The following is a 15004-nucleotide window of genomic DNA, read 5'->3' on the forward strand; positions in this document are numbered from 1 at the left end:
TTGTATTTTATTGAGGGATTAGAACTTGGATGGAGTTAAGGAATTCATGCCCAGGTAACAGATTCTTGCATGGTTTGGGACAATTTAGATACTCTTCTCCTGCACAACCCTTCCTGCAGACTATCTCGCCTTCTCCCTCCAGCACAATTATTCAGGCACAGCTAACACATGGTTAGGCCTGACTCTGGTTTCAGCCAGGCCTTAGAACAGTACCTTATTACAGGCAGGGACTACTGCTCCCAGTCAGTCCTCCCCAGACCCACAGCCCTCCTGGCTGCAGCTGTCTGTCTCCGCTGCCCAAGACACCACAGTCTCTCCCGCTGGCTCTACATCCATCTCAGACTGCGCACTCCCAGTTCGCTCTGGCATGCCCCCCAGCTCTCCCAACTGTTCCTGCCACTCACCGACACCTGGTGGATCTCTCCTGGAGACTTGTCCGGCAGTATTCCCCGCTGTCCTCTCCTGCTCCTATTCAGGACCCGCCTTGGGTTGGGTGGGGTTCCTATTCAGCTCTGAGCCCCTTAGCCCAAAGTCATCCCCCCCAGAGTAGGGGGCTTCCTCCAAGGCCCCGACAGCCTAATACTCCATATCCAGTTCTTCCACCCTACCACTCCCCCAGCTGGCTGACTCTAAGTATTTAAGAAGGCCTGCCCCCCTGCCAATCCAGGTTGGGGATTGGTCAGGGCTCCTTAGAACACCCTAGGCAGCTCCGCCTTTCTTCCACTCCTTCCTTCTAGAAGCCTCCAGAAGCATAAGGGAGGTAACTCGAAAGATGAAGCTAGCTGTGAATCACCAGCCTACTCTAGGCCACTCCCAGCCCCACCTGCTCTACAAAAACTCTATATCTAGCACCTACACTAGGTAGAAGGTGCTATAGATATATATACACGCATTTATTTAATTTTTATTAAGAGATTTTTTCCCCCCAGAATTTTCTTTTAAGAGATTGTTGCAATGTGTCTATATTTCTATTAAGGTTTAAAATGAAAAAAAAAGAATAAAAGTGATATTTTATATTTATTTTTTTTTTACTGTGTTTCCAGTTCTCTTTCTTCTGTGTACTTATTAAATTTGTAATAATTAGCCCTCGCTGTGCTAATGGGTTTAAGAAAACTGTCCAGGTTTAGTGAACCTGAAAAGCTGCAGGTGAGGGGGCCGCTCCAGGCTTCAGGGCAATCTACCAATAGATGGCCCCTAACCCACGATTAAGCCCTACCATAGGGCGAAACGCGTAAGTGCACGGATCTAGGCGAAAAAGTGATGAATTCTTCTGGTGCAATAAATGGACTGATTTTCGAGGATATTGGAGTATGATGACTGCTCTGTTTGAAATTGCTAGCAGTTTATAGTTAATGTGGTTGTAAACCCTTCCATATCCCCAGTGAAGTGACTGGCCTCTGGTGATACACAGAGATGAAAAGAAAACTCCTACATAAGTTGTATCCGTCTATCTTCAGTCTTCTCTTCTCTACATCTGTTCAAAGTGCTGGATTTTAAAGGTTGTCTGAGAGTTCAGAAAAAAAGGGGGCGGAGAGCTGAAGTTACACCCTTCAGAGCTCAGTGAGGAGAGCTCTGAGAGCTGATTGGAGGGAAGGGACAAAACCCCCTTCACACAGCACACAGGAACAGAGATGAGGTTGTCAATCACAGGCTGTGTGATAATGATCCCTCCCCTGTCACCTCTTTACCCCTTGGTGTCAGGAAAACGTTTTAGAAGTGACTCATGCTGATAACAGAGGAAGGGGGTAGCAGACAGAAATGACACTTAGTGCTCTGGACTGAGGCACACTATAGAGAGATAGATGTGCTTTGTTCAAATTTTTTATGTCTGAAGTTTACAACCACTTGATTCATTGATAGATTAATTGTTACAATATATTCAGCCCAAATCACAGACAAGATTCTCTGAAAAAAAGTTCTGCTATCTTATATCTATTCTTTTGAATTTCTGAATTTTCGAATTTCTGAATTTCCGAATTTTCAAATTCCGAATTTCCGAACTTCCGAATTTCCAAAATTTCGATTTTTCCAATTTCGGAAATTTCGGAAGTTCGGAAGTTCCCGAATTTCTGAAATTCTGGAAATTAAAAAATTTGGAAATTTCGGAATTAACGAATTTGTCAAAATTCGTTAAAAAAAAGAATTCCCAATTAAACGAATTGCACATGTCTATTGTATAACAGTGTAAATTTGCTGTCCCCTCAAAATAACTCAACACACAGCCATTAATGTCTAAACCGCTGGCAACAAAAGTCAGTACACCCCTAAGTCAAAATGTCTATATTGGACCCAAAGTGTCAATATTTTGTGTGGCCACCATTATTTTCCAGCACTGCCTTAACCCTCTTGGGCATGGAGGTCACCAGAGCTTCACAGGTTGTCACTGGAGTCCTCTTCCACTCCTTCATGACAACATAATGGAGCTGGTGGATGTTAGAGACCTTGCGCTCCTCCACCTTCCGTTTGAGGATGTCCCACAGATGATCAATAGGGTTTAGGTCTGGAGACATGCTTGGTCAGTCCATCACCTTTACCCTCAACTTCTTTAGCAAGGCAGTGGTCGTCTTGGAGGTGTGTTTGGGGTCGTTATCATGTTGGAATACTGCCCTGCGGACCAGTCTCTGAAGGCCGCTTTGCAAATACAGTGTGAAATGAAATATTGCAACAACTGCCATTTTATTCTCTAGGGCTCTGCTAAAATATATATATATATAAAATATTTGGAGGCTCTGAGTAATTTTCTAGCAAAAAATACTGATTTTAACTTGTAAGCAACAGATGTCAAACATAGGTTTAGTCTTTAAGTGGTAAACTCACCTCTTTTAGACCTATTTTACACTGAGGCGCTCGAAAACACCCATAAAACATCAGGGCGTTTTTGGGGTGCTTTTGCGGCGCTTTTCAAGCACGTTTGCGGCGTTAGCGGTACGCTTTCTTTTAATGGTCTCGTGACTCAAAAGAACCATTTTTTGGCACTTTTCGTGTGCTTTTCAGGTGCTTTTGAAGCTCTCCCCATTCATTTCAATGGACAGCGGCTTTTTTTTAAGTGCTCCAAACATGCTCCAAAGATGCTGCTTGCAGGATTTTTTTTCACCGCCTCGCCAGCTCACCGCCCCGGTGTGAAAGCATTCATTGATCTTAATGGAAATAGGTTTTCGTGAGCTTTTCAGTCACTTTTTTTTTTTTTTAGCACAAAAGCTCCTGAAAAGCGCCTCGGTGTGAAAGGAGTCTTATGCTGGCCATACACTATACGAAAAATCGGCTGAACCCATTTTAGAAAAACGAACATTCGGCCGTGAGCGCAAACGATAGCGCCATCATGTAATGACCGATAAATCGTTCAGTGGACATAAATGAATCAATTTTTTGTTTGTTTTTTTTACATTTACCTAGTGCAGACAGTTCGGACGGGAAACACATTGACCTTTCAATTTATCGTTTGTTCGGCAGAAAATTTCCAAAATTGTCCTTCCTTTTTTAGGCTCAAAAAACGTCCCACCGATTATCGATTTTGTGCCCGTTAACTGGCCGAAGAACGGACGAACTGTCTAAATGACCGAATTTCGGCCGGTTTTTCGTATAGTGTATGGCCAGCATTACAGACCGAAGTTTAGTCCTTTTATCTAAAAGAACCAAATGATACTTTGTTTTTAGTTATCTCCGAGCGCTGACAATGTTGATAAACATTTCCCATTTTGATTTAATTTAATTTATTTTGTGACAGCCGAGTGAGCAGAGAACAGCGAGTTTTCCCATCGGGTCCATCTGTCAGTTTTTCAGGCAGAGCTGATCGAAGCCTCCATTCACTCCTATGGAGCGGCGGATGTCAGCGGTGACATGCTATCCGACCCGATCCTGTCCATGAAATCCAGTGGTCCTGTTTTCCATCCGTCTAGCGGATCGGATGGGATCAGATGAAAATGAACAGGCGGTCCGTTTTCATCCAATCTCCCCATAGAGGAGAGCGGGGCTCTGATAGGTCCTTCTCTGAACAGTGAGCGGAGACCGACCTGTCATCCGCCTGCTGATCGGGGATCAATGGATCGATCCCCCACTGAGCGAAGCGGAGTCCGACATGTTTAAGAGCCCTTACATGAATGAATCATGGGAATGCCAGATTGAGATTGTGAGGGGGGGTTGAATCAAGATGGCAATTTTTTAATGATTAATCGTGCAGCTCTACCTCATGCTGACAGCGCATGAGGAGTGGAGAGCCGATAACCAACAAATCCACACAGAGCCCATCAGTGCTGCCTCATCAGTTTCCATCAGTGCCTCCTCATCAGTGCCCATCAGTGCTACCTATCAGTGCCCATCAGTGCTGCCTCATCAGTGTCCATCAGTGCCTCCTCATCAGTGCCCATCAGTGCTACCTATCAGTGCCCATCAGTGCAGCCTCATCAGTGCCCATCAGTGCTACCTATCAGTGCCCATCAGTGCTGCCTCATCAGTGTCCATCAGTGCCTCCTCATCAGTGCCCATCAGTGCTACCTATCAGTGCCCATCAGTGCAGCCTCATCAGTGCCCATCAGTGCTACCTATCAGTGCCCATCAGTGCTGCCTCATCAGTGTCCATCAGTGCCTCCTCATCAGTGCCCATCAGTGCTACCTATCAGTGCCCATCAGTGCAGCCTCATCAGTGCCCATCAGTGCTGCCTCATTAGTGCCCATCAGTGCTGCCTCATTAGTGCCCATCAGTGCTATATCATCAGTGCCTATCAGTGCTACCTATCAGTGCCCACCAGTGCCTCCTCATCAGTGCAGCCTATCAGTGAAGGCAACAAATTACAAGTTTGTTTAGCAAAAAATAAAATCCCAGCAGTGATTAAATACCTTCGAAAGAAAGCTCTATTTGTGTGAAGAAATCGATACAAATGTCATTTGGGTACAATGTTACATGACTGCGTAATTGTCATTCAAAGTGTGAGAGCGCTGAAAGCTGAAAATTGGCCTGGGCAGGAAGGGGGTGAAAGTGCCCGGTAGGCAAGTGGGTAAGCTTTGACAAAAAAAAAAAAAAAAAAAAAACCTGGAAGTTGATTGGTTTCTGTGCAGAGCTGCACCAGATTTTGCACTCTCCGGTTTTAGTAAATCACTCCCCGGAATTCTTATTTAAGTCGTTTCAAACTTACCGCCGAAACAAACAGACCTCCAGTCGAAATGTAGGAATCGCTCTGGTCCATGCGAGGGTATTATGCCGCGTACACATGGTCGGCATTTCCGACAGAAAAAGTCAGACGGGAGCTTTTCATCGTATATTCCGATCGCCTGTATGCCCCATCGGACTTTATACGACGAAAATTCAGATGGACTTAGATAGAGAACATGTTCTATATTCTTCCGACGGAACAAATTCCTATCGGGGAAAACCGATCATCTGTACGCTGTTCCGACGCACCAAAAATGACGCACGCTCTGAAGCAAGTGCGAGACGGAAGCTATTGGCTACTGGCTATTGAACTTCCTTTTTCTAGTCCCGTCGTACGTGTTGTACGTCACCGCGTTCTGGACGGTCGGAATTTGGTGTGACCGTGTTTAGGCAAGACCGCTTGAGCGGAATTCCGTCGGAAAAACCTTCAGAGTTTACTCCGACGGCAAAACCGCTTCGTGTGTACGCGGCATGAGAGCTGAACTGGTTAAGATCGATCATTTTTATAAAGATATCTTTTCATGTCATTCCCTGAATTTGCAGTAGGGGGCGCTCTCCCTCTACAGTAACAGACGTGTTTTCTTTTTTTTAGGGGGAATTTTAGGAACATCTCTTGCAGTGAAGCTTTGTCAGGTCCTAAGATGATCTTTCCTGACTGTCACACTGAGCTGACCTTCAATAGCGGTCCATCCATCGCCAGGGCGGGAGTCACACCTTCCATGCGTTTTTATGTGCGTTGTCAATCATGTGCTTCTATTGTTATCATGAGGCTCTATAATAACTTGTCAACGTATCAGAAATGTTCAGTGTATATCAGCACATCGTACAGATGTGAACCAACACCATTTACAATGGTGAACTGGTGCCACCCCTCTGGCAGGTGTCACCCGGGTGCGGTCTGCCCCCCCACCCCCCCCCGCACCCCCATAGTGACTGCTTGGCGTGCATTGGAAGTGCATGTGTTATAAACAATGCATATAGGTGTTGAATGGACCCTTAGGACCCATACAGGCTGATAGATTGTAATGAGTTATCACATGTGCGTTCACATACGTTGCATCATGGAAAATGGTCACACCTGTGCGTTCACGGAGATGCGATTGCATTGGGGTGCACTGCCTAGGTGCCTTGGGGTGCCGAGCAAAATACACTCTATTGCCAAAAGTATTGGGACGCCTGCCTTTACACGCACATGAACTTTAACGGCATCCCAGTCTTAGTCCGTAGGGTTCAATATTGAGTTGGCTCCGCCCTTTGCAGCTATGACAGCTTCAACTCTTCTGGGAAGGCCGTCCACAAGGTTTAGGAGTGTGTCTATGGGAAGGTTTGACCATTCTTTCAGAAATGCATTTGTGAGGTCAGGCACTGATGTTGGACGAGAAGGCCTGGCTCACAGTCTCCGCTCTAATTCATCCCAAAGGTGTTCTATAGGGTTGAGGTCAGGACTCTGTGCAGGCCAGTCAAGTTCCCCCACCCCAAACTCGCTCATCCATTTCTTTATGGACCTTGCTTTGTGCTCTGGTCCAAATCATTTGGTGGAGGGGGGATTATGGTGGGGGGGTTGTTTTTCAGGGGTTGGGTTTGGCCTCTTAGTTCCAGTGAAGGGAACTCTTAAGGCGTCAGCATACCAAGACATTTTGGACAATTTCATGCTCCCTACTTTGTGGGAACAGTTTGGGGATGGCCCCTTCCTGTTCCAACATGACTGCGCACCAGTGCACAAAGCAAGGTCCATAAAGACATAGATGAGCGAGTTTGAGGTGGAGGAACTTGACTGGCCTGCACAGAGTCCTGACCTCAACCTGATAGAACACCTTTGGGATGAATTAGAGCGGAGACTGCAAGCCAGGCCTTCTCATCCAACATCAGTGCCTGACCTCACAAATGCTCTTCTGGAAGAATGATCAAACATTCCCATAGACACACTCCTAAACCTTGTGGACGGCCTTCCCAGAAGAGGTGAAGCTGTTATAGCTGCAAAGGGTGAGCCAACTCAATATTGAACCCTACGGACTAAGACTGGGATGCCGTTAAAGTTCATGTGCGTATAAAGGCAGGTGTCCCAATACTTTTGGTAATATAGTGCAAGTGTGGCCATGGCACACGTTCAAAGTAGGAAGAGGAATTGTCACAGTTGTGCATCAGACGGGGCCACACAGGGAAGATCGCAGGAGCTGAGGGAAAGGTAAGTATCTTACTAGGCGGCTGCCCTCACTCACTGGGGTGGTGATATCTAAACCCGAGGCACTAACATCTCATATAACAGCTGTATGTTTGGAATATCCCCATCTTTTATCATTAAAAAGCCATCCTTGAGCTCAAGTCCAGGGACCTTGCCTAGGCTGACATGATACCATTAGTGTGCTGCAGGCAGAGGTAAGCATTTCCTCAGTCTCCTCTCTCTCTCTCTCTCTCTCTCTCTCTCTCTCTCTGCGAGTCCACAGCAGTGGCTGATCTGTGTCAGACATTTGTGAACACAGCCAAGGATGGCACAGGCACCAGGATTTACATGATTGTTTCATCTTTAAGCCAACATCTCAGTCCAGAGAGTAGATGGTGACTGGATGACGCTGTTGGTGCCGACCTCCTGTAAAGAAAAGCGGATAAAGGCCTTGTCATGATCTGTGGCCTCTGTGAGAGATAAGGGATACCTGGAATTGTTCCTTCCTCTGGCACATTAGTGACCACACTGCACTGGGAAAGAAACATGATAACATGCTAGGTCCACTTTAAGCAACAGGAACTGCCCCAGCATGTGATTGAAAAGCAAAGGGACAGTAACTGACTGGATTGGATTACATGTGATTGGACAGCAAATGAGCGGCAGAAGATTAGATTGGATTGCATGTGATTGAAAAAAAAAAGGGGGGCAGCATCAAATTGGATTGGATGTCATTGTAAAGCAAAGGAGCAGCAGCAGACTGGATTGGATTGCGTATGATTGGACAGCAAAGGAGCAGAAGACTATTGGATTGGATTGGATTGCATGTGATTGGATAGCAAAGGAGCAGCAGAAGATTGGAATGGATTGGATTACATGTGATTGGATAGCAAAGGAGCAGCAGCAGACTGCATTGTATTATATGTGATTAAATAGCAGAGGAGCAGCAGAAGATTGGATTGCAAGTGATTGGATAGGAGAGGAGCAGCAGAAGATTGGATTGCATGTGATTGGATAGGAGAGGAGCAGCAGAAGTATGGATTGCATGTGATTGGATAGGAGAGGAGCAGCAGAAGTATGGATTGCATGTGATTGGATAGGAGAGGAGCAGCAGAAGTATGGATTGCATGTGATTGGATAGGAGAGGAGCAGTGTTAAGCAGAATATAAATGGACCGGAACCAGCTGACTTTGGGTCTGGGTGTTCTGACCAATGTATACCCAGCTTTAGTCTGCCAGCACTGCGCACATCAACAGAGCCCTGATTGGCCCCTAGAGCTGCACCCCCCTCCCCCCCCCTTCAGACCCCATTCAGGGAATATTCGGACACATAAGTCAGGTGTATAAAAAACAAATGAATGTAAGAATATTCGATCACATCACACAATGAGAAGATGATTTCCGATCTTCCCGGAGTTCAGCCTTCGTACTCTGAACTCGTCCTCGTAGCACACGGGGTGTTGGGGGGTTTATCGGGGGGCCCCTAACATTCTGCTTTCCGCAGATTACAATTCACTGCAACCTCATTAATCCCTTTATCATCCGGCGAGGCCGGAAACGCAGCACACGCCAGCCTGGAAATCCCACAATAGATCCCCCCCCCTCCCCCCTCCGCCATCCAACAGGAAGACACAACTCCACCAGGAAAGGAAAAAGGAAAAGAGCCAATATCATCCGGGCCCCGACATGACACATCACAGGGAGCGCACAAGGGCCACAATCCTTCCATGATAACCAATGGAATCAATGAGCCTGGAGTTATCCTTTCCCCAACGAAAGTGGAGTCCCCCTTTAAATACCTTTACAGCTCATCAATTTATCGTTCTCTGTAAATGTGGGACCTGCGATTGTTGGCGTGTGATGATCCACAACATGTGTAGCAACAATAATTGTTTACATACATGTGCATGCCCGACACGTGTGTTCCTCTTCTGATGGCTGTGCACAGAGCGATGGGTGGTTTCATTTTTTTTTTTTTATGTTTTTATGTTATTATAGTTTACATTTTTTAACACCTTTTGATTTATTTATGTATTTATTTTTTTTACATGTAACTTTATCGCTATCACAAGGAAGCTAATAAACCCCCTATGTACACTGCCTGGAAAAAGTATTCACACCCCTTGAAATTTATCACATTTTGTTATGTTACAACCAAAAACGTAAATGTATTTTATTGGGATTTTATGTGATGGACCAACACAAAGTGGCACATAATTGTGAAGTGGAAGGAAAATGATAAATGGTTTTCAACATTTTATTTTACAAATAAATATGTGAAAAGTGTGGGGGGGCATTTGTATGGCGCCCCCCGGAGTCAATACTTTGTAGAACCGCCTTTATCTGCAATTACTGCTGCAAGTCTTTTTGGGGATGTCTCTACCAGCTTTGCACATCTAGAGAGGGACATTTTTGCCCATTCTTCTTTGAAGAATATCTCAAGCTCTGTCAGATTGGATGGAGAGCATCTGTGAACAGCAATTTTCAAGTCTTGCCACAGATTCTCAATGTGATTTAGGTCTGGACTGTGACTGGGCCATTCTAACACATGAATATACTTTGATCTAAACCATTCCATTGTAGCTCTGGCTGTATGTTTCGGGTCGTTGTCCTGCTGGAAGGTGAACCTCCGCCCCAGTCTCAAGTCTTTTGCAGACTCCAACAGGTTTTCTTCTAAGATAATCAAAAAAGACCGCGCTAAGAACAATGACATGTGACGTAACTAAACAGACATGATTACGTGCATAGAAATACAATTCATCAAATATAAAAAATATTGAAAAATATTAAAATATTGAAACACCAAAATTCTAATGAAAGTGAAAATAGAACAAGTGACTAAAAAATAAAAGTCCCAAATGAAGTAGGAAAGTGACTAAACAGTCACAAAAACACACAGTCCTCGGAGCCAAGGCAGATGCAATCGGTGATTATATACATATAACACCCAGTGAGAAATCCTCCACCTAATAAGATGTGCGCTTACCAGAGGTAAGCTGTAAATCAGCTTAATATGAACCTCCACTCAGGGGAAAAACAGCTCCTCAGGTCTCCACACAAGGAAGGGGGGCGGACAGGATCTTTCAATGAGATGGACTCAATCCGCATATCAGGAGGACCCAAAAGGACAAAACAAATTCTCCATAGTGTAAAACTGTATAACATTTATTCAGGTATAAAAAATGGTCACACTTACATGTAAAAACACGATATAAGGCACATAAGATGAACAACAGCCGGCCGGCTCGCATGCACCCGTTCAAACGAAAACGATGACGTCAGCGCGTCAGCCTTCCGACGTACGTTTCGTCCTATTCTAAGATTGCCCTGTATTTGTCTCCATCCATCTTCCCATCAACTCTGACCAGCTTCCCTGTCCCTGCTCAAGAAAAGCTTCCCCACCACATGATGCTGCCACCACCATGTTTCACGGTGTGGATGATGTGTTCAGGGTGATGTACAGTGTTAGTTTTCCGCCACACATAGCGTTTTGCTTTTGGGCCAAAATGTTCAATTTTGGTCTCATCTGACCAGAGCACCTTCTTCCACACTAAAAAACAGATATGAATACCGGGCTCAGAGTAAATAAATTAAATTAAAAATGATAAATTAAATTAAACAACAAGTAGGATAAACAAAATATAAAGTGAAGCAGCAGCAGCTAACATATGAAATACAAAACATATGCACAGTCAGTAGGTAAATAATAGCTGCGCTGAAAGCTGATCTAAGGTGTGATGATCACACCAATGCTAGAAACAATTTCCCAAATATTACATGTCCAGACAGTGTGCAATGAGCTGGATATAAAGTGTAACAGTGCAATCTTCAAGCAGTAAACAATGAAATCTTCAAAAGGTAAATAGTAAGCAAGATTCAAAGTGCAACAGTGCAATCTTCCGTCACCAGTGATATTGAACACTAGGGATGAGCTTTGAGTTCGAGTCGAACATCGGCTGTTCGCAAGTTCGCCGAACAGCGAACAATTTGGGGTGTTCGCGGCAAATTCGAATGCCGCGGAACACCCTTTAAAAGTCTATGGGAGAAATCAAAAGTGCTAATTTTAAAGGCTTATATGCAAGTTATTGTCATAAAAAGTGTTTGGGGACCTGGGTCCTGCCCCAGGGGACATGTATCAATGCAAAAAAAAGTTTTAAAAACGGCCGTTTTTTCAGGAGCAGTGATTTTAATAATGCTTAAAGTCAAACAATAAAAGTGTAATATCCCTTTAAATTTCGTACCTGGGGGGTGTCTATAGTATGCCTGTAAAGGGGCGCATGTTTCCCGTGTTTAGAACAGTCTGACAGCAAAATGACATTTCGAAGGAAAAAACCCATTTAAAACTACTCGCGGCTATTGCATTGCCGACAATACACATAGAAGTTCATTAATAAAAATGGCATGGGAATTCCCCACAGGGGAACCCCGAACCAAAATTAAAAAAAAAAAATGACGTGAGGGTCCCCCTAAATTCCATACCAGGCCCTTCAGGTCTGGTATGGATATTAAGGGGAACCCCGGCCAAAATTTAAAAAAAAAAATGACGTGGGGGTCCCCCTAAATTCCATACCAGACCCTTCAGGTCTGGTATGGAATTTAAGGGGAACCCCGTGCCAAAAAAAAAAAAACGGCGTGGGGTCCCCCCAAGAATCCATACCAGACCCTTATCCGAGCACGCAACCTGGCAGGCCGCAGGAAAAGAGGGGGGGACGAGAGTGCGCCCCCCCCTCCTGAACCTTACCAGGCCACATGCCCTCAACATTGGGAGGGTGCTTTGGGGTAGCCCCCCAAAACACCTTGTCCCCATGTTGATGAGGACAAGGGCCTCATCCCCACAACCCTGGCCGGTGGTTGTGGGGGTCTGTGGGAGGGGGGCTTATCAGAATCTGGAAGCCCCCTTTAACAAGGGGACCCCCAGATCCCGCCCCCCCCGTGTGAAATGGTAAGGGGGTACTTACCCCTACCATTTCACTAAAAAACTGTCAAAAATGTTAAAAATGACAAGAGACAGTTTTTGACAATTCCTTTATTTAAATGCTTCTTCTTTCTTCTATTTTCCTTCATCTTCTTCTTACGGTTCTTCTGGCTCTTCTGGTTCTTCCTCCGGCATTCTCGTCCAGCATCTCCTCCGCGGCGTCTTCTATCTTCTTCTCCTCGGGCCGCTCCGCACCCATGGCATGGGGGGAGGCTCCCGCTCTTCTCTTCATCTTCTTCTCTTCTTCTTTTCTTCTCTTCTTCTCTTCTTCATTTTCTTCTCCGGGCCGCTCTGCATCCATGCTGGCATGGAGGGAGGCTCCCGCTGTGTGACGGCGTCTCCTCATCTGACCGTTCTTAAATAATGGGGGGCGGGGCCACCCGGTGACCCCGCCCCCCTCTGACGCACGGTGACTTGACGGGACTTCCCTGTGACGTCACGGGGAATGCCACAGGGAAGTCCCGTCATGTCCTGTGTGTCAGAGGGGGGCGGGGTCACCGGGTGGCCCCGCCCCCCATTATTTAAGAACGGTCAGATGAGGAGACGCCGTCATACAGCGGGAGCCTCCCTCCATGCCAGCATGGATGCGGAGCGGCCCGGAGAAGAAAATGAAGAAGAGAAGAAGAGAAGAAAAGAAGAAGAGAAGAAGATGAAGAAGAAGATGAAGAGAAGAGCGGGAGCCTCCCCCCATGCCATGGGTGCGGAGCGGCCCGAGGAGAAGAAGATAGAAGACGCCGCGGAGGAGATGCTGGGCGAGAACGCCGGAGGAAGAACCAGAAGAGCCAGAAGAACCGTAAGAAGAAGATGAAGGAAGATAGAAGAAAGAAGACCCAAAGAAAATGGAAAGAAGAAGACTTTAAATAAAGGAATTGTCAAAAACTGTCTCTTGTCATTTTTAACATTTTTGACACTTTTTTTGTGAAATGGTAGGGTTACTTTTGTACCCCATTACCATTTCACACAGGGGGGGGATCTGGGGGTCTCCTTGTTAAAGGGGGCTTCCAGATTCCGATAAGCCCCCCACCCGCAGACCCCCACAACCACCGGCCAAGGGTTGTGGGGACGAGGCCCTTGTCCTCATCAACATGGGGGCAAGGTGCTTTGGGGGGCCGCTACCCCAAAGCACCCTCCCAATGTTGAGGGCATGTGGCCTGGTATGGTTCAGGAGGGGGGGGCGCACTCTCGTCCCCCCCTCTTTTTCTGCGGCCTGCCAGGTTGCGTGCTCGGATAAGGGTCTGGTATGAATCTTTGGGGGGACCCCACGCCGTTATTTTTTTTTTTATTGGCGTGGGGTTCCCCTTAAAATCCATACCAGACAGGGGGGTGTTCGGCTCATCCCTATTGAACACCAAAACAAATGCGCGCTTACCAGAGGCAAGCAAAGAAGGGCTTGCGGCTTAAACCCAGCCAGGGCCTTTGAGAGAGTAACAGATGCTGAACTCTCAGGGAACACTGATCCAGGATTGGTGAGTGATCAGTAAGTGGTAGAGGCCCCCCGGTGCCGTATATCAGGGCATGGAAGAAAGAATGTTTCCCATAATGTGATACCGTCATATAAAAATGTATTTTAGTAAAAAGAATAACACTTACAAAATAGGAGTCAAATATAAGCAAAAACAGATGGCCGGCCAGCCTGCGAGCGCCCGTGGCTCTCCGAAGACAGTACGTCAGCACGTCCTCCCGCCCGCCGCGCGTTTCGTCATACAATGAAGTAGTCGTCATGCCCCAGACGACGTCATTGTATGACGAAACACGCGTCGGGCGGGAGGACGTGCTGACGTACTGCGTACTGTCTTCGGAGAGCCACGGGCGCTCGCAGGCCGGCCGGCCATCTGTTTTTGCTTATATTTGACTCCTTATTTGTAAGTGTTATTCTTTTTACTAAAATAAATTTTTATATGACGGTATCACACTATGGGATACATTCTTTCTTCCATGCTCTGATATACGGCACCGGAGGGCCTCTACCACTTACTGATCACTCACCGATCCTGGATCAGTGTTCCCTGAGAGTTCAGCATCTGTTACTCTCTCAAAGGCCCTGGCTGGGTTTAAGCCGCAAGCCCTTCTTTGCTTGCCTCTGGTAAGCATGCATTTGTTTTGGTGTTTAATATCACTGGTGACGGAAGATTGCACTGTTGCACTTTGAATCTTGCTTACTATTTACCTTTTGAAGATTTCATTGTTTAGTGCTTGAAGATTGCACTGTTACACTTTATATCCAGCTCATTGCACACTGTCTGGACATTTAATATTTGGGAAATTGTTTATAGCATTGGTGTGATCATCACACTTAGATCACTTTTTCAGCACAGCTATTATTTACCTACCTTCTTCTACACATTTGCTGTGTCCCCCACATGGCTTCTCATGTAGCACCCTAGTATTTAGGCAGGGTTGCTCCTAAATTTACCTCACTGGAACTCCAAATTATCTCGATGTCATCTTTATTGCCAAAAGGGTCAGACAGATACAGGCAATGGTAGACGTTTCACAAGCGATAGCTTGCTTGTTCACACTTAACTTGCTTGTTTGGTTGAGAACAAGCAAGCTATCGCTTGTGAAACGTCTACCATTGCCTGTATCTGTCTGACCCCTTTTGACAATAAAGATGACATCGAGATAATTTGGAGTTCCAGTGTGCGACCAATTCCTTGTTTTCTTCGTCTTCCATGGTGGTGAGCCTAGGTCTGCACCTGTGATCCATCCTGCACCTGGTTTTG

Source organism: Aquarana catesbeiana, linkage group LG05, assembly GCF_042186555.1.
Source record: "Aquarana catesbeiana isolate 2022-GZ linkage group LG05, ASM4218655v1, whole genome shotgun sequence".
NCBI lineage: Eukaryota > Metazoa > Chordata > Amphibia > Anura > Ranidae > Aquarana > Aquarana catesbeiana.